We start from the raw sequence: 22912 nt of genomic DNA, 5'->3' as shown, positions 1-22912 counted from the left end.
TGGACAAGCTTTTTGGATAGGCTAAACACAAGGAAAAGTCTATGAATGTTTAATTCTGAGTTCAAAACAAGGATTGTCATGCCGAAGAAAAGACTTGGCTGAACATATCAAAAGTATTATTGGCATGGACTCTACAAGACCCCTGAAGGTGACCTGTGGTATCTGGCACTAAGACATTAGCAGCAGATTCTTCATGTTCTGTAAGTTGGGAGGTGGAGCTGCTGTAGATTGGACTTGTTGGTCTAAGACATCCCACAGATCCTCAATCGGATTGAGGTCTGGGGAATTTGGAGGCCAGGGCATCCTCTTGAACCCTTCAGGTTCTTCAATCCATTCCTGAACGATGTGTGCAATGTAGCAGAGTGCATTATCAACTTAAAGAGGCCACTGCCATCAGTGTCTGTACCTGGTCTGCAACAATCTTTAGGTACATTAGGTGGCACGTGTCAAATTGACATCCACATGAATGCCCAGGCCCAGGGTTTGCCAGAAGGGCATTGCCCAGAGCATCACACTCCACCGGCTTGTCTTCACGCAGTGCATCCTGGTGCCATCACTTCCCTAGGTAAATCACGCACAAGTACACAGCCCTCCACGTGATGTAAAAGAAAAGGTGACTCTTTGGTCCAGACGACCTTCTTCCACTGCTCCAAGGTCCCGTTCCGATGCTGGCGTGCCCCTTGTAGGTGCTTTTAACGGTACATGGGTCGTCATGGGCACTGACTGGTCTGCAGCTACGTAGCCCCACATGCGGAAGGGTGCGATGAGCTGTGTGTTGTGACACACTCCTCCCGGGACCAGTAACATTTTCTGTGGCTTGTGCCACCTTTGTTGCCATTGCGAATCGATGAACCTTGGGCTGCTGACCAGGAGCATCCTTCAAGCCTTGCTGTTTCAGAGATACTCTGACCCAGTCATCTGGCCATATCAATTTGGCCGCTCAGGTCTTTACTCCTGCTAATTTCTCCTGCATCCAACACGTTGACTATGAGAACTGATGGTAAGCGAACCATTTAGTCTACCCAGATATTGACATACCCTTGTTAGATGATCATTGTTATTTGCTTCACCTGTGAGTAGTCTTAATGTTTTGGTTGATCAGTGTGTATGTTAGTGTCTGAAATTCACTTAAAGATTTTGTGATGAAAATATGTTTCTAATTTCATGTCGTTCGGAATGTTTGAAATGAAAGGTGAGCAGAAGACATTTTACCTAAGAAATGCATAATTCCAGGTTTGCTGAATAGTATACATTTCTAGTATTCATTTTCATGCACCAAAAAGACACTAAGTTACTTTTTAACATTTATTTGTTCAAACAAAGTTTTTAAAATGTCGTAATTGAGTCATTTCTAATCATTGATTGGGTGGGAAAATAGATAGCAAGGGATCTAAGGCCGCTAAGCCTTGCAGTATCTCGCCAGATCCTTCAGGTTCATTGGCTTTTGCTTGTGTACCCTCATTTTCTGCTTACCCCACAGGTTTAAATGAGGTCTAGGTCAGATAACTGGGGTGGTTACAGCAAAAGCTAGATTCTGTGGTCATTGATACATGTTATTCTGGATCTAGAGGAATATGGTGGATCATTGTCCTGCTGGAAGATCCAATGACAACCCAATTGAAGCTCCCAGGCAGAAGCAGATTGATTTAATACAGGAATTCTCCTGGTACTTGGAAGAATACATACCATGTAATGTAATAATCAGGTTCCCTTGGCAAACAACCCCACAGCATAACATATCGGCCAGAATATTTCACATTGGGGGCCGCCTCTTTTATTTGTTGCCGCAAAGGTTTATTTCTGTTTCATTTGACAATAGAACTTGGCACTACCACATTTGGGATGTTGGCATTTAAGCTTATCCAATGACGCGCTTTGTTTTAATTGCATGGTAGTCTGAGACAGCATCTTAGTTGCTGTTTTTGTTGTTAATCAGCGCTCGCTTCTACTGTAAGCTAATTCTTTATTTTATAAATAAATTTTTAGTGCAGAGCCCTGTCTTGAACCGTTCTTGCGGTGGCAAAATACTCCTCCAGGCAGGATCTTCAGACCTCCAGTTGATTTAGCCTAAACTTCTTAATCATTGCTCTGATATTGGAAATGGGTATTTTCAGAGGTGTAGCTATTTTTTTTTAACAGCCATTACATAATTTATGAAGGTCAACTACTTTTGTCTCATTTAATTTGTGTAGGCTTTGACCTTCCGCATGTTGATAGATGGCAGTTTGGCGTGTGTGTCACGCCTCATTAATGTGCATGGAATAAATAAATGGTAAAATGTGAAAAGAACCAGTATCACATTTAACTGCTAGGCTTCATGGGGATTATGACGCGTTGACTATTTCAGTCTGTAGTACAATGAGAATGGAGGGGCAAAAAAGAGAGCCAGAGAATTCTGAGGACAGACAGCTCAACGCTACAAGCCCATCTCCAGACACACTGATTTCCTGTTTCCACCATATTTAATGTTATCAAGAAAGGAGTTTAAGGCTGTTTTTCAGGCCAACATCCCTGGACATGGCTGCAGGAGAAACATTGATGGAGGATTGCAGCAAAGGATTCCTCCAATGATGGAGAAATCACATTGATCAGTTTCAAGTCTCTTCATATTTGTTGACGACTCAATGAAAGGGGGTTGTAGAGAATGAGACCCATGACTGAGAGAGATATATCCTGATTGTAGTTTGCCAAAACAAATCCGAACAGGCCACAATCTTTGGACAGATGACACCAAATTAGAGCTTTTTAGTATAGTACATGGGAAAAACATCCAGTATGCGGCAGTCCTGTGGGCGACAATGCCTTGTTGATTCTAGAGGTCAGAGGAGAATGGGCCGACTGATTTAAGCTGATAGAAAAGCAACTTTGACTGAAATAACCACTTGTTACAACCGAGGTATGCAGCAAAGCATTTGTGAAGCCACAACATGCACAAACTTGAGGCGGATGGGCTACAACAGCAGAAGACCCCACCGGGTACCACTCATCTCCACTACAAATAGGAAAAAGAGGTTACAATTTGCACAAGCTCACCAGAATTGGACAGTTGAAGACTGGAAGAATGTTGCCTGGTCTGATGAGTCTCGATTTCTGTTGAGACATTCAGATGGTAGAGTCAGAATTTGGCGTAAACAGAATGAGAACATGGATCCATCATGCCTTGTTACCACTGTGCAGGCTGGTGGTGGTGGTGGTGTAATGGTGTGGGGGATGTTTTCTTGGCACACTTTAGGCCCCTTAGTACTAATTGGTTATCGTTTTAATGCCACGGCCTACCTGAGCATTGTTTCTGACCATGTCCATCCCTTTATGACCACCATGTGCCCATCCTCTGATGGCTACTTCCAGCAGGATAATGCACCATGTCACAAAGTTCAAATCATTTCAAATTGGTTTCTTGAACATGACAATGAGTTCACTGTATTGAAATGGCCCCCCCAGTCACAAGATCTCAACCCAACAGAGCATCTTTGGGATGTGGTGGAACGGGAGCTTTGTGCCCTGGATGTGCATCCCACAAATCTCCATCAACTGCAAGATGCTATCCTATCAATATTGGCCAACATTTCTAAAGAATGCTTTCAGCACCTTGTTGAATCAATGCCACGTAGAATTAAGGCAGTTCTGAAGGCGAAAGGGGGTCAAACACAATATTAGTATGGTGTTCCTAATAATCCTTTAGGTGTGTGTGTGTGTGTGTGTGTGTGTGTGTGTGTGTGTGTGTGTGTGTGTGTGTGTGTGTGTGTGTGTGTGTGTGTGTGTGTGTGTGTGTGTGTGTGTGTGTGTGTGTGTGTGTGTGTGTGTGTGTGTGTGTGTGTGTGTGTGTGTGTGTGTGTGTGTGTGTGTGTGTGTGTGTGTGTGTGTGTGTGTGTGTGTGTGTGTACCCTAATGATGATAAAATATATAATTTTCATATAACAGTTTTAATTCGTTGTTGACTTGTGTAAAATACCCTCTTTTCATCCAGTCCTTTCATTCAAAACCCGATTTCAGGTCACAGGCCTTGTTTCTTTACATTACGGATCCATAACGAATCAGATGAAATTTCACTTTTGCCTCAAGATAAGGATGTAGTTACTTTTCTGTTGAATGGATTTCATTTCTTGGAAAGCCTGGTGAAGAAAGGGGGAGATATCTGAAGGAGCTGCCAACCTCCTGCTGTCAAGGAAGTTAACCTGCTCTATCGCCCGGGTTTACAAATTGAGATTAAAGTGTGTAAATGCACTATATTGTTTTATTTCAAATCAGTGCTTAATCCGGGGGCACTACATGGAGGATTGCCTCAGAAGAACATCACCGTTTGGGTAATGAGAGAATGAGTTAAAATTGAAGCAAATAATTTATAAAAAAGTGACTGTCATTGCCAGTTGCAGGTATTATTTGTCTGGCCTAGATTGTCTCAATGAAACATGAAGACACAGCTAGGTTAAATATGATTAAAAAAAGAACAACCATTCTCTTTGTTTGAAAAATACAGGATTGCACCATTTCCCATCTCTCACCTATGAAAGGTGATCTGCTTTAGCACATCATTCCAGTTAGATTGAGCCATTGTTGCTGCTGCCGTAACATAGATTTCTGAATCATGGCTGGAGTTGATGCAGCTTAGAAGATAAAGCAGGTAAAAACATTAAAGGATTAGCACGATACATGCGATACATAGTGGGCTAGTCTGAGCCTTATACTTTGGGGGAGAAGAGGGCATATCATCCCTGTTTGGTGGTGGAGCTTTCTTAAATGTGTGTTTATGTGAATCAGAAAGCACAAATACAAAAAGGACCTAAGAACATGGTTTCATTGGGAGGAAAAAGGTTGTTTGCCTTTCTGAGGCCTCTGTTATGCATTGAGTTGGACTGCAGGCGGTGGCCGCTTCCTGAATGGCCCCCTGCTGGCTTGGTCAAAATTAGGGTGTTTTATAGTGGAGAGGGTGCCATTGAAGATGCAGCGTCTGTTCTTAGGGTTGTGGTTAAACATTAGGGCTAGCCTAGTAAGCCTCAGGGGCTAGCCTTCCCTCAATCCAATGAGCTTGATATGCTTTGTCATGGCTTTGATGTTTACGCTTTCAAGCTCTCCTCCTATTAAGTGATCCCTACATGTTTCTGATGTGTGTATAATAGAGTAGTTTGATGTCTTGAAAACTGCTGGACTTCAACAGAAAAAGCCAAAACAAGGGGAATACCCACATGGTGTTTTTAAACAGCGACTTCAATTGTTCTGAATCCGTTAGGAAGAGGAAACTCATGTGCAAACCCTGTTAGAGGGGCCGTCTGCAGTTTGTGTAGGCTATACATTAATACATGCAACTCCAGTAATAGTAAATGCCTAACTATCTGAAAGGGATAAAACCTAGCATATGGAAGTTAGGTGTAATTAATTGTGCCCTATCATGCATAAGCGATAGAACCAATAGGAGCCTCTATTTTATTTGTAATTTAGTTTTCTTCTCTTGATTTTAAATGATGATCTGCTATACCTTGGCAATCAGCTTTCAGAATTTTAAGTATGTGATATATAAACCTCATGAGATTACCGGACCAGTGTCTGGTGCTATGCGCTGTACTCTTCTAATGGCAAATCTGTGGAATTTCCCCTTAATGCTATGAGAACCAGTGTTGTAATTGCTTTAAAAAAATCACTTGGTCCCTGACATCTCTGGCATTTAGCTTTTTATGTTGCATTTTGATCAGTCATCTACTGCTTTGCTTGTTTTGACTTGCCCTGTCCCCCAGCCCTGTCCGCCCCGCTTCTCTTCCCACTTACCTCAGCCCTGAACTGTTATTAGGGACCCATAAACATTCCTTATCCCCAGGACACTTGAATTGGTGATTCAGGTAAATAAAGAACAGGAGCGCTGTTTCTGCGTCAATCAGGATTGTTTGTAAATGGGACAAATCTATGCAATTTGGTTTACAATTTGTGCAGTAACCACATTAGTAGATCCCACAGGATGAACCTGGGGACCGATACTGAACTGTTACAGAATTACACAAGTACTAATATTACAACCCAGTCTAAAGCATATCAGCATATCGGGGAGGATTTGATGCAAACTCTGAGTAAGAGTCACTGAAGAATGTGCCTGTGTTTTTAGGGTAAAATACTTTGTCTGCACGGACGTCGAGAACAAAGTGTATCTCCTGTTGCTCAATCGGGGCTGCTAGTGTAACCTGAGCTGCTAAGACAAGCTCTTTGCCGTATCGATGCAAAGCTTCCAACTCTGTAGGAGTTCTGGTCCTCAGGCTGCTGCCTCTCTCCAGACAGCCACTTCTGGAACTAAACTGGAATACTACACCGTTAATAAGCCTCTACTAAACATGCTGTGTGACACATGAGAAATATTAAGTCATTTTGGAATGTAAGCCCTTTAGGAATGTTTTTTAGCCTTTGTCTGTCTTGTATTTTAATTGGATGCTGATGGATTAATTGAAAATTGACACATTTTTAGCAGAATAAAATTAGGATACAGGCAATATAAACGTCAATTCCCTGTGCTCAAAGGCTCATTTTCGTCTCTCCTTGCTTAGGAACCCTAAATTCCTGTCTATGTTTAATCTGTTCTAGGGGCAGTTGTTTAAAAATGTATTTTTCTTCTCCTCAACTTCCCAGTGTAAATGTATTTGTGGTTATGGTGCCAAATGTTGCCAGGGGCTGTGAAATTGTCAGGCAGTGTGTGTTGGGGAGAGGGGGATCTAGTTACATGTTCCAGTGCAAATGTTTTTAAGTGGAAGTGTTCATGTGCCGTATGGTCTTAAACACCACCCCCTATCACTACAAGGAGTGTGCTTTGCCAAGTGGTCCAACTTTGTGTAGGTGGTCATTTGTTTTGATATAGCATTTTTGAATCTTCATTAACACTAGCCTTGGTGCCAGTTGGGTTGAGTGTGGATCGTATGTCTTCTTTCTGTGACTGAAAACCCATTGCTTTGCATGTGTTTGCACTGGGTCTCTGTCGCTTGACTAATACGCTTCTACTGTGTCAACTGACAAAATTCAGTGAATCTTGTTTAAAACTCAATGTGAAAAATACTGTTTTAGTAACAGAGTGAAGAATGAAAAGGACGTTCTACGTCCAAAATTGTACCCACACCACATTAGTAGTGTGGGTGTTGTTACCTTTTTTTTTATTCAATCGCTCATGAGACATTGCAATAACAAGGGCTACTGATCTCCGAGGTTGTATTACCCAGGAGTGATGCAAATAATGATCTCATTATTCTGTCAGGTACAGTAGGCATATATTCATTTGCAGTTCAACATTCTATTAAGAAGGCTTTTGGGGAAAGCGTGTTCAGCTACCAGAAGACTGTTTTCCTTATTGCTGTTGTAATTGGCTACGTCTGACCATATGTGCACCCCTCACTGGGACCATGGCATTTCAGTGCCGACCCGTAGATTTAAAGAATAATACACATCTTTAATGCATTTTGACCAGGGTAGGAAATTACCTTTTTGGTTCACCAGCCGCTGTTTTCACAGAAAACAAACACCTGCATGTGTTTCAGAATCTTAAAACAGAATGTGTTAAACATGTATTTCAAAGATCAACAAACATGACACTTTTTAAAAATATAACTCTTTAGTTCCCATAATAAATAATTTGTTTGTTTGATGAATGCTGATGACTGTGCGAACAGTACATTTTCTCAGTTTGTTCATCATGCGCTAGCAATCCCACACCTTTCTGGTTTCATTCTGTTGCCATTTTCCTAAAAAAAAAATTGCTTGGTCAGGGATACAGGGATAGAGTTGTCTTTGGTTGATGTTGCTTTTGCTGCTGCTGGCCTTTTTGTCCCACCAATACTATGCCACATTTCTGCTATCAAGGCTAGCTGGAAAGAAAGCTAAATGTTTACCTCAGCCTGTATGTAGCTATTACCATTTGCCTCAACACCACTTGTTTTGCAATTCGCCAGTAGATTTAGAGCCAACGCTCACATCAACTAACCAAGTGATGCAGTCATGACACACACTACCACTCAAAAGTTTGGGGTCACTTAGAACATTCCTTGTTTTTGAAAGAAAAGCAATGTTTTTGGTCCGTTAAAATAACATCAAATTCACCAGTTGCTAATATTGTTCATGACTATTGTAGCTGTAAATGGCTGATTTCCGATAGAATATCTACATTGGGGTACAGAGGCCCATTATCAGCTACCATCAGTCCTGTGTTCTAATGATACGTCGTTTGCTAATCCAAATGTATTATTTTAAAAATTGCATAGAATCTGGAGCTCTCGTGCAACGTTATGTAGTACTCCCTTCACAGAACAGCACACACTGGCTCTAACCGGAATAGAAAAGAGTGTGAGGCCCCGGTGCACAGATGAGCAAGAGGAAAGATGCATCAGAGTGTCTAGTTTGAGAAACGGATGCCTCACAGATGCCTGGTAGCTTCATTACATGGTACCCGCAAAACACCAGTCTCAATGTCAACAGTGAAGAGGCGACTCCAGGATGCTGGCCTTCTAGGCAGAGTTGCAATGAAAAAGCGATGTGTCAGACTGGCCAATAAGTGGACAAGTGAATTTCTAAGTGTCCCCAAACTTTTGAACGGTTATGTATATGGTTGAATGTCTAATCAGTGAGTCGGCGAGAATCTGGACTAATTGATTGCCGTTGATTTGTGTTTTCTAGGTTTATCATGTTTTGGGAGGTAGCCTTTTTTAATGAACATTCTTTGGCTAATAGCTACCCGCCACCGTGGCAGGCAGGTTTGGCCAGTCTATGTGCCAAAGCAAAATAATTATCAGCATTTGGCGGGTAGCCGGTGTTAATGTCCTACCCTGATTTTGACCCTTCAGCTTACAATTATACCTGGTCAGATCTGCCCATGAGTATATTTGTGTTTGTATTGGTTTTATCTTTTAGATATTATAACACTGTATGTTGTCTTCCTGTTCCAAGTATTACAACAATTGGCATGACCAGTGTTTCTGGTTAGTCAAGTAATATATCGCATAGTTTTTGCATGGATCAGAGAGTGATCAGTGTGTGCCTAGGTTTTTTTTTATCTTGCCTTTGGAGTCTATTATTGGTGCTGTCATGGATGCCATTATGAGACATGAAAATGAAACTGGAAATGTCCTAGGCAGCCAACTAAGACAGCAGATGATTAGATGAGAACAGAAGTAGTGAAGAATGCTTGCACTAATGATAGATGATAACCTGGAAAAAACCAAATGCCCAAGGTCAACAGCGTACCACCTCATCTGTGAAATATGGTGGTGGGATGGCTTGGGCAGATATGCCTGCCGAGGGAACAGGTTGAGTCATAATTCAACATTGTGCAGAAAAATGTTTCCTACCGAAATATATATATATATAATGTAACCGATCTTTTGCACGCCTGCCGATTGACTGGGGTGTCGGGGAAGACCAAGGGCCAACTATAGTGGAACAAAGAACTACTGTCTTTGTCACTTGCGATATCAAAAAGATTTAATAGGAACCACATTTCTAAGTAAAAAAGTTGTTGGGCGGAACTTCTATACATTTTGTTTGTTGTTTGTGATATTTAATTTAGTATGTGAAGGTGAGCCAGTGCTTAGAGCGTGTTATTTTCTCCTAATATGAGAGCGTCTGACTCCTGCCCACGGCAGTTCCCTGCAGTTCAGGAATCTGCAGCATGTACAGTACAGTAGAGACACCAGTAGGGGCACAGCGAGCCCTGACCTATGGACCTTGGGAGATGTAGCAAAATGGATTTCAATAGAATCACCTATAACATATAAACCAAAAACCTCAAATCTGTAAAACTGCATTTTAAGTATATTTTTATACTGTCTGGGTTTATTTTTTTCCTAGCAATGTACATTGACTTCAAAAGTCACAGGGGTACTCTGCTTGGCTTTCTGTAAAGGACTGTTGATTTTTTGAGGTAAAAGAATGTTCACCGCACTCAACCATTAGGGTACCTGAAAATTGGAATGTTTGGCTGAGACCTTGACTGGCTTCCTGAAAGAACCGCATGGCAATACCAGGAAGGAGAGGTCATAGAGCCTGGCAAGGGAACACTCTCACCTTGTTCAGAGGAAGATCAGCTGGAACTTCAGCATGGGCTTTACTTAGTAGGCTGGTAGGCCTACATACTTTCATATTTGAACACTTTTTATGAGGGCAATTCCACAGTTATTACTTTGGGTACCATGTGATGTTTTTTCCATTGTTTGTCAAAGTAAATAAAAACATTAAACATTTCTAAATCAAATTATTTCAAATCTAATGAGGTTTAATAATGCAGCTAGTGGTAGATGACATGGGGACAGAATACATAATATACACAAGTTGTGTTGTGCCCTTTTTAATAATGTTGCTGCGTAATTGTACAAAATGTTACACATCAGCTGGTTTCTGACAATAATTAATAAGGAATCCATAAAATATTTTTTTTTGTTCTAAAATAGAAATACAAAATAGAAATTAATTGATTGCAAGTATTTACCCCTTTAGTCAGTATTTACATGGTATAAGGTCCCTTTATTCAGTATTTTGTAGACAGGCTTTCTTTGGCATGCGCATCTGAATCTGGGCAGTTTCTCCCATTATTCCTTGTAGCTCTGTCTGATTGGGTTGGGTGTGTCCGTGAACTGTAATCTTTAAGTCTCCCCAAAGTTGTTCAATGAGGTTCATGTCCGTGCTTTGACTGGGCCACACATTGACATTCACTTGTCCTAAAATCACTTGATTGTTGTTTTGTCTCTTTGCTTCATGTTGTTGTCGTGCTGAAAGGAATGTTTGCCCCAGTCTGAGATTGTGTGCCCTATTGATCTGGTTCTTAAAGGGCCTCTGTATTTTGCTCTGTTCATTCCTTCACTCAATCCTGACAAGTCATCCCCATATCATGATGCTTCCATTGCCATGGTTCAGTGTAGGGATGGTAGCCAGCCAGGCGATGAGTGCCATTTTGTTTTACCATGTCATAGAGCTTGGCATTTAGGCCTGGCAGTTTGATTTTGGTCTCATCAGAACATTTTGATATTTTTCCTCATGCTCTGGGTCCTTCAGGCATCATGTCATGGCTTTTTCCTGGGAGTTCCGTCTAGCCACCATAAAGGCCTGACTGATGCATCAGACAGGTTTGTCATTCTGCAGCGAAACTCTGAAGCTCTTTTTGAGTGGCCATTGTGTTCTTAGTACCTCCCCTGACCAAGGCCTTTCTTGATGGCTTGCTTAATTTCACCAAACCGCAAGCTGTAGGAAGTCTTGGTTGGTTCACATGTCTTCACTTTAACAATAATGTAGCTGTGCTCCGGGGAACCTTTAAGGCTTTAGCTCTGATATGCACTGTGGAGGGTTGGACATTATGTAGAACGGTGTGTGACTTTCTCAATCATGTCCGATCATTTGAATGAGCCACCTGTGGACTCTGTTATGGAGACCTGTTAAGGTTTATCTGAGCTCAGTTTGTAGAGTTATGGTGCCAGGTCTGAGCTGGATTTTGACAGTTAGTGGAAGAACACTTGAGATCTGTAAAGGTGAAGATCTGATTTGACACAGATTTGAGAAATCGAGACACGTCATGATTTCCTGTTTACTGCTGCTTTACTCACAGCCGTGGCTGTACCTTACCATCACCGTACATTGGGCTCTAACACAGCTCAAATTGTGGACTCGGCACCTTTTCTCCATCTCTGACTCACTGCTGAAAAAGGGGAATGACCGTGGCAGTGGCAATGGAAAGCTTACTTTTTGAGAATTTTAGACATGTGTAAATATGCCCTGAAAAAGCCAATCTGACTCAATTTGTATTTCAAGAGAGAGTGGATAGGCACAGTGTGTTTAGTTTCAGCAAATGTTCATGATTGTTCTGACATCATTCATAGGGCACATCCTAGTAGCCATTTGAGGACCTGTCGTTCCTGAATTATGCATCAGTAAAAAGATGCACATCAGCAAAATGTGGCTCTGGGCATATTAGGTCACATTCTCAGCACTGCTTTTCTGTCTTTTGCCCTAAATCCTTCTCCCCTTAACTCCTTTTCTCTCCTGTTCGTTTGCACTCTCTACAGAATATACACGCACTGTAATTCTACAGGCATTTTCATCTCTCCAAGGTAACAGTGTTCACTAGTAGACAATATGCCTTCTGAGTTTGTGTGTTGCAATGCATGTTTGCGTGTACTCTCAGTTGAAAATATTGCGCGTCTGTGGCAGGCAAAAACTTGCTTCTGCTCACCACTATAGAATGGAAAAATATATGTGCCTTAATGTGGTTTTGTCCATTTGTTTTTCTGATTTGCTTTACTTCTCATTTCCTCTTTTAGAATGAGAACAAAGCAGGGGATTCCACACTGACTCCACTGACATGACCGTCTTGACACATGATTTACTTTAAATTTCCCCAATTCCCTCTGCATTTAACACTACTGGCACGTCTGAATGTGATGATGACGACCACGTCTGAGGAGGATTAGGCCGAATTCTCTGTGGGCTTTTGAATAGTCTCTTCTTTAGAGTCTCTACCATCACTGATCAGTATACAGTGATTCTTGGAAATGGGAACATTTCAGAACTGACTGGGGAGTGCCTAACAATCGTCAGCATTTGCACGTCCGTACATATCCAAATACCAAAATCCATTTGCTTTGAATATTTCAGTTGAATTCACACATGAATGGGAAATGCAGTTTCTTTACCAAAAATGCACTTAAAGTTTTTTTTTCTTCCTCGTAAACAATGAAAACCCATGTGAAATAATAGAACAGAACACTACTGGCACACTATTTTTCACTTTACCACTCAACTTACAGCATGATTCCAAACTAATGCGTCACCAAATTTACACCAAATATTTACAGCAGGAAACCATTAAGACCAGCTTGGATTGTTTCTGGTATTGCTATTTAGGAATTTTTAATACTCTTGGTTTTGGAAGTTCTGCTTTTTTAAAGGACAAACAAGCTTTTCTTTTTAAACCTAGGCGAATGGTGGTGTTGTCATAATATTAGTTGTCAAAAGACTGTCAATTGTTATTACCTATTGATGCAAGCCTTGATGGACTGCCTGACACATTCCTTGAGTGTTCTTTTAAATTCAGGAACAGCGTCACTTCTGTCAGTAATAAACTCAACCCACACTCTTCTAAGATCTTGTCCATTTTAAAACCTGGAAGACCTACAGAAGACATGTTTGGACCAACTCTGAGATGCGTTAGCATCGGAAACTAGCTATAAAGTATTCACGGGTCGATTTCCTCCCAGGCTTTTATATCTACAGTGGGGAGAACAAGAATTTTATTTTGCAGGTTTTCCCACTTACAAAACATGTAGGAGTCTGTAATTTTTATCATAGGTACTCTTCAACTGTGAGTGATGGAATCTAAAACAAAAATCCAGAAAATCACATTGTATGATTTGTATGTAATTAATTTGCATTTTATTGCATGACATAAGTATTTGATACATCAGAAAAGCAGAACTTAATATTTGGTAGAGAAACCTTTGTTTGCAATTACAGAGATCATACGTTTCCTGTAGTTCTTGACCAGGTTTGCACACACTGCAGCAGGGATTTTGGCCCACTCCTCCATACAGACCTTCTCCCGATCCTTCAGGTTTTGGGGCTGTCGCTGGGCAATACGGACTTTCAGCTCCCTCCAAATATTTTCTATTGGATTCAGGTCTGGAGACTGGCTAGGCCACTCCAGGTCCTTGAGATGCTTCTTACGGAGCCACTCCTTGGATGCCATGGCTGTGTGTTTCGGGTCGTTGTCATGCTGGAAGACCCAGCCACGACCCATCTTCAATGCTCTTACTGAGGGAAGGAGGTTGTTGGCCAAGATCTCACAATACATGGCCCCATCTGTCCTCCCCTCAATACGGTGCAGATGTCCTGTCCCCTTTGCAGAAAAGCATCCCCAAAGAATGATGTTTCCACCTCCATGCTTCACAGTTGTGATGGTGTTCTTGGGGTTGTACTCATCCTTCTTCTTCCTCCAAACACGGCGAGTGGAGTTTAGACCAAAAAGCTCTATTTTTGTCTCATCAGACCACATGACCTTCTCCCATTCCTTCTCTGGATCATCCAGATGGTCATTGGCAAACTTCAGATGGGCCTGGACATGCGCTGGCTTGAGCAGGGGGACCTTACATGCACTGCAGGATTTTAATCGATGACTGCGTAGTGTGTTACTAATGGTTTTCTTTGAGACAGTGGTCCCAGCTCTCTTCAGGTCATTGACCATGTCCTGCCGTGTAGTTCTTCCTCATGATCATTGATGCCCCACGAGGTGAGATCTCGCATGGAGCCCCAGACCAAGGGAGATTGACAGTTATCTTGAACTTCCATTTTCTAATAATTGCACCAAAAGTTGTTGCCTTCTCATCAAGTTGCTTGCCTATTGTCCTGTAGCCCATCCCAGCATTGTGCAGGTCTACAATTTTATCCCTGATGTCCTTACACAGCTCTGGTGTTGGCCATTGTGGAGAGGTTGGAGTCTGTTTGATTGAGTGTGTGGACAGGTGTCTTTTATACAGGTAACAAGTTCAAACAGGTGCAGTTAATACAGGTAATGAGTGGAGAACAGGAGGGCTTCTTAAAGAAAAACTAACAGCTATGTGAGAGCCGGAATTCTTACTGGTTGGTAGGTGATCAAATACTTATGTCATGCAATAAAATGCAAATTCATTATTTAAAATTCATACAATGTGATATTCTGGATTTTTGTTTTAGATTCCGTCTCTCATAGCTGAAGTGTATCTATGATAAAAATTACAGACCCCTACATGCTTTGTAAGTAGGAAAATCTGCAAAATCAGCAGGTTATCAAATACTTGTTCTCCCCAATGTAGATTCCTCCTGGAGTGTGAGTTTGAACACCACTGAGGCTTTTCACAGCTTCCCTAATAAAGCGAGGCTATTCACTTATAGCCTATCGATCTCCTTATAACTCCCTGGTTGATTTCCCCCTTCCCTCCAATTCATGCTGCCACACTTTTTCTAAGGAGTTCGAGAGCTGCGTATCAGACTGGGTGTGAGGCATGGTGCCTTGACTCTAGTTGGCTTTGGCATTAGCCATAAGCGTAATGCAGGAGCAACAGGAGGTGCACTCGTTTACACACCTGGCCTCCCCACTGTGACAGCTGCCGGGCAGGAATGTGCCAGGTCAAGGTGTATGCGGGTGGAAATTTGCAGCGTGATCAGAACACGACCCCCTAACTTTTATACATGCTATCGTAAGCAGAAGAAAAAAAATGGTGCTGCTTTAATCAAATGTATGTCTCTGTTTCTCTTTATGGAAGTCCTGAGTCTAGTGAGTTGGAAAGGAGACTGAGAGTCTCTTGTTTTGAACTGCTTCTCTTAAATGATGTTGTGTAACCAGTTCCAGCTCTTAGTACTGCACTGGATGACTGATCCAATGTTAAACATGCTGCCTTAGGAAGTTGAGTGGTTTTAAGTCAATGAACAGTATTGTATGTTTTTCACCAAGCAGCTGTGTTATTAGACGGTAGTAGCCTAGGCCTGTATCTGTACCACAATAATATTTAGCCAGAATATTGCTAAGCATACTTTCTTGGGCTCGATGTTTTGAATATAGCCGTTGAATAGTTAGTGAAGTCTCAGGACTGCTATCTTGCTGTTCTGTTGACAATTAGTAAGGTCTTTTAATTTTTTTTGTGCTTTATAGGGTTGGAGAACAGTTAGACTGAATAGCCAGAGTGTACATAGGCATGTTGTGCTAGTGCACTGTTTCAAGCCGAGGGGAGAAAATTAGAGAAACTGTGTGTGTCTGTGTGTCACTGAGGCACCATGACTCCAAGCATAGGTCACAAGTCTAAGTTGACAAAATCGCTTATGGGGATGGTGCAGTAAATCTGTTTTGAGCATTTTAAACTACAATAGTTTTATTTAGTTGAATGAGACATGTTGGACAGATGTTGGCGGTGCGGAGAGTATATACTGGGGGGAAAATGGCGCGAGTCATGATATCTTAATCAAATGGGTATTGAAGTGGAATGAACGGTGACATGGGAAGAATTGTTCTAGTCCTCCCGGCTCCACGTAACCGAATCAGAGTTTATTTTTAATTAGGGATGCTTTGCTGTAGACTCCATGCGCACAAGTAGCTCACCAGTTTGGTGGTGCTAAAGTTAATTAAAACCTGACTCAACCATGCATTCGAGATGAGTGTTTTCTTGCTCTAAAGATGCAAGCAACACTTAATTTATTGGTTTTAGATTAAATTTAGCGAGCAGATCCCACTTCCTCTGTCATAATGGCAGCCTACAACACTATGCAAAGTTTATATTGATCATCATGAGCATTTTATTTTCCTTTACACCTTTCTCGAGAGTCCATTTATATGCTGGTGTACCCTTTGAGTCCATCAGAAATAAATGTGCTAGTTTCATATGAAATTTCTGTATTTAACAATTGGTTTGTAAACAAGGCCAAATAAATTGAGCTGTGTTTGCTTGCCATCTAGCATGTTGTAGTACACTAAGCTATGTAGCTATTGTATTGGCTGTGAGATGTAATTTGAGCATTAGCTCATAATACCCATCTTAGCAAATAGCCAAGGTCTTGCACGAGCACTGTAGCTAAGAACAAGTGATCGTACACATGCACGTGAATTCCATTCCAAGCTACACGTAGGATGGTTTATATGCACATTTAATAAATCAAGCTCATGTTGCTTTCTTGCAGCCATTGTTCCAGGCCAGTTTAGCACCCGTCTCTTTTACTATGGAGCAATGCAGTTGTGATACATGCAGAATGTGGTTTGGCGTTATCTTGCTGAAATTAGCAAGGCCTTCCCTGAAAGACATTGTCTGGATGGCAGCTAAAGTCCACAACCTGTATATATTGTTCAGCATTAATGGTGCCTTCACTGATGGGCAAGTCATCCATGCCATGTGCACTAATGCACCCCCATACCATTGCGGATGCTGGCTTTTAAACTGTGTACTGATAACAAACCGGATGGTCCCTCTACTCTTTTGTCCAGAGGACACAGAATCCACAATGCCCAAAAATAATTTCACATTTTGATTAGTCAGACAACAGGACAGTTTTCCACTTGCCTCAGTCCATCTTAAATGAGCTTGGCACCATCCATCTATATGGCAATTTCTCTGGATTCTCTCTATTTTAATGAAATTATATACTGTAGATGAGATCTTTAAACACTTTGCACTTTTACGGTGAGAAAAGTAATTCTTTAATTGTTGCACTATTTCCCCACCCAGTCTTTCGCAGAGTGGTGAATTCCCTATCTTTACTTCTGAAAGACTCATCCTCTCTGGGATGCTCTTTTTATACCCAATCATGCTACTGACCTGTTGCCAATTAACCTAATTAGTTTTGTGATATTCCACCAAGTTTTTCTTTTAGCATTACACAACTTTTCCTGTCTTTTGTTGCCCCTGTCCAGCTTTTTTGAAATATGTTGCTGGCATCAAATTCAAAGTGGGAACCTTTTTCAAGAAACATTACAATTTCTCATTTTCAACATTTGATATATTGTGTTTGTACTGTTTTCTCGTGTCTATTGGGTTTAAATGATTTGCACATCATTGTATTCTGTTTTTCTTTACATTTTAGTGTTCCAACTTTTTTGAAACCAGGGTTGTATTTAGGTTAAACAAGCGTTCTAATTTAAAGAATAAACAAGCGTTCTAATTTCCTTTTTGGATTTTCATGGTGAAATTACACAATGTTAGCTGGTTACTCTTATAAGTAGCCTTTAGTTATTTGCTTTATCTGTGTTTTAGTGCTAAATGTGTGCAATGCTTTTCCATGGTTCATGCTATGTTACAGGTAATGGTTTTACATCCAAAAATGTATAATGTATTTTAACATTTCTCCAGAACAACATGCAGTTGTCAGTGGCTGTAGCTGTGCAGAAGGTTAAGTAAATGTTGTGCACCTTATTCTGACATTCAGTTTATAATAACCTAGTCTTCTACCCAACTATGTGACAAGAGACTACTGGCCCAAACAGAATGTCTACTGGCTGTAACATGTTGGCGTGGTATATTATAAAAAATGTATTGAGGTCATCCAGGGCCTATAAAGGTTGGTATGCTATGGAACATGCAGCCATTCATGCTAATATGAAGATAATGTAAGTAATTACTCTGAGCCAAAATCATTAGTTATAATTTTTGCTCCAACGTAAGGCCTTAATGCGCATCTGTTTTACTTTTTGAAATTCGTGACTGAATAGTGACTGTTCATAGTGCATTTATTAGTGACCGAATGGGATTTGTCTGCATTCAGACAAGGTCTTAACAAACATAAAGGTGTTAGAGGTTACTGGAACAGCTCCTCAATCATGGAGATGTCATGATAACATCCATGGAGGAAAGCTTATGAGTGCCCTCATTCATGAATGACAGTTTGCCTCTTGGTATACATATTACTATTTATCCAGCGTCTGTTGCAAGCACGTATTGTAGTAAACATGCCGATTTTACAACTGTACAGTAGTCTAGAGAGTATATATTTAACATGGCTAGCCACGGGTCTTAATTGTTTTGAAGAGGCCAAGGCTCAATTCAATTGCTGTTTTAACATCAGTTAACCTGTAAAAACACAATTGTGTAAAATACATATCACTGACCTACACATTTTTCAAACATTATACAACCTAAGAGTCTGCGAGAGTGAAATGTCCCTTTTAAGCTGTGAAAACAGCTAAACCAAAATCGAACTTTTACATTAATTGAATAATTACATGTCGGCCATTTATATTAAGTCATGAAGGATTTTACTTCACTTTATTTTCAACGGTTATTTTTGATTGTGCCAATGACAGCTTCATTCTTCTATCCCCGCTCGCTGCATTCCATGGTGGTTGAATGAACATCCAGTAGGCAATGATTTTTCTGACTGGAGTGAAGGGTTGACCCACAACAGAGCAGACATTTTCAACATAAAATGCACAGAACTTTACTGGCATGGTTCGACCAGTGATTGGCCAGATACACTTACCCAAAATTAATTTTTACTGGTGGTGTGGTGTCGTTAATTTCGGACTCTGCCACCCTCTGCCTGGCTCAGCTAGCTGTCCTTTGAACTCTGTTTGTGTGCTCAGAATACATTAAAGCTGATGTTCTTGAAATGGACTGGAACTCTCTTGTGCGATTCCCTCAGTTGTAATCTGCACTTCTTCGATCTTCTCTATCTTTTTCAATTTCCCCAATTGTGGGGTGCAGGCTTCTCTTCTGTGAAATAGCCACTGATTCTCTCCTTCATACAGGCTCCAGTTAGCACAAGGAACATGTATTAGCCTCCTACAGAAATGTGAGATCTTGTACTTTCTATTCAAGCAGTAGGGTTCCATCAGGCCACAAACCTCGATAACTCTTTAGAGGGCAACCTGAAATATAATTCAGAAAACAAGAAACCCACTCAAGTTTTGTTTGTAAAAGTTTAACTGGGCTATCTATTGTCTATGAATAGCCTTGAGCAATTGAATGGTTTCTCAGAGGAGTTGATTATTGTAATTTGCATAATGGCCTTGCTCGGGAGTGACAGGCAGAATTGAGGCTGAAAGAGAGGAGCCCAAACACACACAAAACATTTACCCGCAGTGGGAGGAGAAGAGAAAGGGACAGAGATGAGGAGGGGGGGGGGGGGGGGTGTACAAGATATCTGAGGGAGCACAACTTAACTCCAAAGTGCTATTTCTGGAGTAGCATAAAATGCATCTTTATGAATAAACTAAGATGGTAGCTGTCGGGGACAAAAGTACTTTCACTAAGTCCGAAGTGAGTTAATTATAGCCCATGCGCTATCACAGTGTCTTTTCACTGACCTTACTCTTATAGCTTAATGATTATTTTTTTGCATGGACACCATTGGACAATCACTGGTGCCCTGTTGCATATGCCAGCTGGTACTTTGTATTGCAAGATGTTTTGTACAATGTTCAAGGTCAATAGTGCATCAGTGTTGGTTAATATAAAAAATTAATAATGCTTACATTCTTCATAAGTGTAACTCCTACTCTTATACTTTTTGGCTTTTTTTGTCAGCCCATCTCTGCTCAAATAAAATGAAGTGCAAGTGAGCTCTGCAGTTTATGGTCCATTTGGTATGTGGAATGGTGTTTACACCAGCCTATAACATAGGGTCAACATATGCACTGGAAAAGGAAACAGACCTTGAGCGATGTTAATTAGGCAGGGATCATTCTTTCGCTATGCAGCGAGGGGAATTTTTGGCACCCTTGTCCAAGAAAGCTTGCAGGTCAGTGGGTATGGAAATTGTCCTCGTATATGAGAGTGAAGGCCCTTCCCTAGTAACACTGTTTTTGCCACCATCCTCTGGCTGTCCAGAACGGTATGGAGTCAAATCTTATCCACATCTCTTTAACAATCCCCTCTCAGGCCAGCATTCTTCTCACTCTGTTGGCCTTTGTGTCCATTCTCTGTACTGTCTTAGACACTTGTGCACCAAACCTGTGCTGTTGCTTTTTTCTGCCCTCTGACCAAACAACATTTGAATGTACCATTTGTAATTCAGTAAAACTTTAAAACTCTTCTGGAATCTGAGAAGCCACAGAAAGGCCGACAATCACTTTGACGGAGCTGTAGAGTTCATCGGATTGGAGTAGAGTAATGGTGCACCAGTCAGTCATATCAAGATCTCCGCATAACTGATTGTGTGTTAGGGTAAAGAAAGAAACTGTTACTCAGAAAGCACTACCAATTGAAAGCATGTCTGAAACGTGTCAGAAAGAATGCTTGTGCTCACCGCAATCTATTCCCAAATGACAACCCATTCCCTAGTGCACCACTTTTCTAGGACCCATAAGGTATACCAAAGAGTGCCATTGGGGGAAACACTTGACTATTTGTTGTGAGGACAGATACTTTTCCCATATCTGTCCAGAGGCTTGTAACCAATGGAGGTGGTAGTTGAAAGACTTAGGTGAAAGGAGTGGGGGGGTGGGCAGTGACAGGAAGGCTGCTGGACTGTCTGTGTTTGTAATTAGCCACGAGCACCGGAGGAGTCCACCAGTGAGGGAAGCACAGGGGTCAAGATGTCTGCCACACACGCATCCTAGGCCCAGTGTTTGTTTTGAAGCTCTTCTGACTGGCGGAAGCAATAATGGAAGCATGCTTCCGGAGCGTTCTCCCTGGAGAGATAGGAGTTGAGGATTGTGCGCCCAGCCGGTCGCTCTGCTGCCCGGCGGAGCGCTGACTCACGGACTTTGTTCTCCTCATTGGGACAGGATGTGGAGAGGACAAGCCTCAGCTGCGGCGCCTTACATTTTGAGCATCAATGAACAGCATCATGGCGTACTCACATACATACACAAACGCAAAGCTTTAGACTTGAATTGAAGCAGATTTGTGTTTAAACTTCCATATACTTTCCTTTAGTATTTTGTTAATCTGTCATGGATAGATTCTGCATGTAGGACTTCTCAAGGCTCATGTAGAGTTGTGATTACGAGCAGCAGTCGTTCCTGATTTTTGGCATTTACTATTTGGATGAACCAGAATAGGGTGAACAATGCGCCGTGTGGATGAGAAACATCGGTAATAAGTGTTTGGAAGGAAGGCTGAGTTTTGTTTTGCTATGGAGGAGCCACATTTTTGTTTTCTCCCCCCCATCAACAGTGGGCAGTGGTTCGCCAATTTGCAGCACCAATTGCAAGACCCCTGTGGACTGTCTGTATGCCGCAACCAGGAACCTTCCGGTATCATTGGTGCAGCTGTACTGCAAGGAAATGACCCCCTGCTCTGGGGCCCCAAACACATTCATTTCGCTCCTCCAAAAGTAAAACAGGAAGTGACAAACTGGATCACTGGATGATTTTTCTTCTGGGCTAACAAGATCAGTGTTTTTACTCTTTACTGCTGGTGAACTTGTGTGACAGTGACTCACACGGCATTCACTTGGTGATTGATAAAAAAAGAAGTAGCTCTGTGCCTCATGGTCATTTAGTGGCCCTTACACATGACATCAATTCCTCATCTCCACGGTCCGCTTCCTGGCGTGCCCACGCTATTCAACAGATATAGAGCCTTGCATGTCTGTGAGTCTCTCCTGCTCAGCAATTACATGTTTCCTATTGCTGTGACCACTTGGTTGAAATTCAAGATGTAGTGTTTTAAAATAATGTATTTTTTATATTATGCATTTGTTCATTATCATATTCCTCTTTCGATACAATATGCATGACTGGAGCCAGAACTGGATTTATCCCCGTGGGCTTTCTTAAACATGAATATTTTCCAGGTTATGTGGCCTAGATCTCGTGCTTGAAGCACCGCTGTATTCAGCTCTCCATCAGACTGTACTCCGATCCTCTATATGACAGGCAAAAGACATCTCAGTAAGGAAGGGAAGTTCTGGACAATGTTGGAATCATTTGGGAGAGCTGGCAAAATGTACTTGCTTGCAAGAGGTTTTGCATCCCCAGAAATACTATGTAGGGCAGCAGGCATCGTATGTTCGCGGAACAAGTGCTGTTGTGACACTTCCTGGCACGCTCCAATTGATCCCTGAGTTCCCCTGCTAAGTCTGCGTTAGGCAAGGCTCTCCCGGGCGCACGGACATTCATCACCATTTTGACATTTCGTGACAACGACTCTGAAAGTCCTTCCCTTGGGATTGGCCAGGTTTAAACTCCGTAGCTTTGGTAGTGTAGTCCATCCCTTGAGGGGTCACATTTTGAAGGCTGATGTTCAGGAACCCCAGGGCTTTACCAAGGCACGTGGGTTGTTGTCAAGCATTAGGGTTCCATCAGGCGTTTGCATGGAAACTGCAGTTTATATCTCTCCGTTATATACAGCCAGTAGGCCGTACTCCCTGTTGGTTTTCGTTCTTTTCCAACAGACCGTTTGTTGTCCCCTCTGCTTGTGCAGGCCTGTTGGTTTTAGCGCTGATGTCAGTAGGATAGTGAAACGAAGGACTGCCGGGGCTTCTGCTGATTCCTGCCTAGTTTGCAGCACTG

At 41.7% G+C, this 22912-nt stretch overlaps 1 protein-coding gene across 1 annotated transcript in view; it reads left to right on the top strand.

Annotated features, from left to right (window-relative positions):
* The window catches only part of ptpn4a (protein tyrosine phosphatase non-receptor type 4a), a 55177-nt gene that overhangs the window by 4256 nt on the left and 28009 nt on the right, over positions 1-22912 (top strand). The gene's annotated exons all lie outside the window — the stretch shown is intronic.

The sequence above is a fragment of the Esox lucius genome, chromosome 16, assembly GCF_011004845.1.
Source record: "Esox lucius isolate fEsoLuc1 chromosome 16, fEsoLuc1.pri, whole genome shotgun sequence".
Classification (NCBI taxonomy): domain Eukaryota; kingdom Metazoa; phylum Chordata; class Actinopteri; order Esociformes; family Esocidae; genus Esox; species Esox lucius.
Note: the sequence above shows the minus strand (reverse complement) of the source record. Positions and strands in the feature narration are given on the sequence as shown.